Below are 3,612 nucleotides of genomic sequence, written 5' to 3' on the forward strand. Positions count from 1 at the left end.
GAAACAGATATCAGGGCAATTTTTATACCTAGATGCATGGCAATGCCATCTATTGCCAAGAACTCTTAACTCTTGCCAAGTGCATGAACAGTGTGCAAACTCTTTTGCTACAAAAACTGCATGATCAGCATGTTTACAGCATCTATCCAACTTTTTGCCCACTAAAGTCTCGTTGACTTTTGTGAGAGCGGGCGATAACAGAATTGACTGGTCAATAATGATGACAGTCAAAACTTGGGCAATGAAGAATTAAAGATACTCTGCACAGATGTCTGATACAATTAATAATGAGATACAGCGTATATTGAGAAAGACCGTTACTCATTCAACTGCATTTACGTGCAACTGTTTTCCTTCTGTTCATGCAATTCAGTGTATATGAATGACTGTCCAAACTCCAACTAATGTGCTCGTAAAACCAAGAAAGACCCATCCATATTAAAACAACTGATTCTTGGCAATGTCTTTATTGGTCATTCTTAATGGCTCAGTACTGAATCGGCATCAATAAATAGTAATGAGAATGAGATTCAACATCTTCAAACATATTGACCCACATGAATTTCACAAAGGAAGTTTAAACGACATCTCATGGTTCAAATTTAGTCCATCGACCATAACAAGCTAGAGACAGACACACACAAACGTCAGCGTGCATTCCTCATGGGAAGTTTGTTGGCTTGCACAAACAATGTGTTGAAAGCATTTACTCAGTTGAAATTTCCATAATCCATGGACTAAATCTAAACTACCTTTGTCAGTTCTGGCCATCACCTTCAAACAAAACAATGTTCACAGAGACCAATACCTATTCCACTGAGCTAGTTTCATGCTTTTCTCAAGAATCAAAATAATTGTCCTAGAGGCAAAGCTCCCTAGTAAGGATGATGACCACAAATTATAATAATATAATCAAAGTTACAAAGCAACCATACATTACATTCAAGCTAAAGCTGTTGTTTCATGAGTTGTTCTTCACATGAAGTCAGTTTTATTTTATTTTTTTTAATGCTGTAAATAAATATGCATTGTTCTGATCTTAGAAAGAAAATATGTATCAAAGACATTCTTAAAAGGTGCTAGAGTGGTCCAGTACAGTCTAGAGGAAACCCCCATAGTTGGGACTGAATACTCACAAAGCAATCTGTGCCAGAGCAAACTATGCCAGGAAGCATACCACTATGGACCACCTAGCAGTGTGGTCTAGAGCGTGCTGTACCAAGCCATAAAATGGGATTTAATGCAACCATGCCAGAACAGTGCCCCACTGAATTTGTATACTATTTACATGGATACACTAAGAAAGTGTGTGATGTTAAGTGGGTAATGATCAACAATTTCACAAAAAGAATTATTACAAGCTCTGTATTATGTAATTCATCTTGTCCTACATAAAAAGACAATGTAATTTGTCACCAGACGTTGAATCTGACTTAATAGTCAATGAACAAAGAAAAATTTGTCCAACAGGTAAATCGTGTGTTAAAGTACAGTCCAGTAAGAAGGATTTAATTATTCAAGCAGCCTATAATTAAAAAAAAAATAATAATCTTGTATTAGTCAGATTAAAATGAAAAGTGCACGGAAAAATAAATTAAACAACATAATATACACCAGCTGGTATGCCCTCTTTTCTTGTAAACAATGGATGAGCATTCACAAAACTTTGCTTGAATGAGCGAAGTGTGTATCAGCTGTCCAATTGTGGCAAACTTCAGAAATAGAGACTCAAGGCTTTCTGAACCGTGCCACTATGGTTCAGTCTACATTGCTCTGGTTCGTTCTGGCATGGCATGCTTTATTTGAGACTGAACGTACCTTACACGTAAATGATGAAGAGTGACAAGAAAATTTGTGAGGTCATTAAGCTCATCAAAATCATAGACATCATGGAAATATTTTGTTTTCCTTGAAATAACTTTGACAATGGTGCTTGGCACATTTCTAATATGTTATATCTAAGCACATGATTATATTCTTATACACATTAGAACATTATCTTCATTTTGCAGAGGACTCAACACAGAAATATCAGTAGAAGTCAATAATGCCAAGGTAAATGAAAGTGAATAAATTGATAACACAATCATGCATACATCGCCATTGGTACATGACTGCAATACATACAGCTGATTTTCTTTTTCACATAAATATATACGTAGGCATCTCTACAAAAAATCAATAAAATACATAAATATAGCAATATACTCACTGTTACATCTCTGACCACAGACAACAGCATGAATACAACAAATTTCAATATGCACGATTCAAGGAAAAACATATTTCACATAGTGTAGAATAGATGAGCAGTGTAATTCAGCTTCAATTGGAGAATGCATTTCATACTCCAAACATGATTTACATCAAGCCTCACAAGACAAAGATAAATTATGACAGCCTCTTCAAATGACAGTGCACTGTAAACAAACTTCATGAATAAATATGGTCTGAACTTTTTTCGTTCATCTGAAGTACTGTGAAATTCTTAACCATGCAACCTGTAGTACTTTTGAAATAATATCTCAAACCTATCTACCTACATATCTACCCTCTCCAGCTATTGCACAAGATGGGTGGAAAAGGACATTTTTGCACTTCCCATAAAGTTATTGACAGATGGTGAACATATTGGTTCTTCATCACATAAACTAACAAAGTGATGCCACTGGAAAAACATGTAAAGATACTTCCAAAAGAAATATGGTAGGTAAACATGGCGAGGCAGTTTAAAATGTAATTCAGAGTTGACTTTTATCTAAAGAGTAAAATTCAGATATCCAGAAAGGTTAGAGTTTCATTAAAATCAGAACTAAAATAAGAAAATAATCGCATTCTCAAAGAGTCGCACGTTTTTATCAGACAGTGATATTGGTCCCAAACCACATACACAAAGTAGCTTGAGGTAATGACGTTATCCACTCTTTTCAAGTAGTTTGCATGTTCACAAATACATCATATCATGTTTATAGTCCAAAATTATGCAACTACCCTCCCCTTCCCCCACAACGAAATACAATGTACATGTAGTAATGCTAGATTTTGCAACACAATAATTGTTGTATTTTGTAAGACTGATGTGTGTATATACACGGCTCGACCCAAATTTTTTCCTCCAGCGGCCCATTCGGAACCACCAAAATCTTTGCTTTTGAAATTTTGGTGGCCCAAAGCGATAACATAAAGATTCATTTTGAATTTTAGTAGCCTGGTCACACCACCAAAAGATAGCCTTTTTGAAAATTGTTTCTCAATGGGGCATGGTGATAGGGCTACTGCTAGTATAGAACCCTAGTTTACATGTGTATACAGCTGTATATACAATGTATATATATTTCACCCTTTTTCTTCTTCTTCTACTTTCTTTTTTCTTTTTTTGCAGGGGCAGGTAAACAGTCACACTATAAATCATTGCAAAATTAGAAAATATGCAGTGCTTTTTATCATCTTTTGTTTTGTTTTGGTTTTTGGTTTTGTTTGTTTGTGATAAGGGCCATTTGGCAAAGATTGCTTGTAGATCAGTGGGAGGCTTGTTGAGGCAACACCATTGCCTCAACTAGTAATTACATATGGTTGCTATTAATACCACAGGCTTATGACAACATGTGCAAC

The sequence above is a fragment of the Diadema antillarum genome, unplaced genomic scaffold (genome assembly GCF_040938485.1).
Source record: "Diadema antillarum isolate AM-2024a unplaced genomic scaffold, OU_Dant_1.0 seq00001775_RagTag, whole genome shotgun sequence".
NCBI classification, from domain to species: Eukaryota; Metazoa; Echinodermata; class Echinoidea; order Diadematoida; family Diadematidae; genus Diadema; species Diadema antillarum.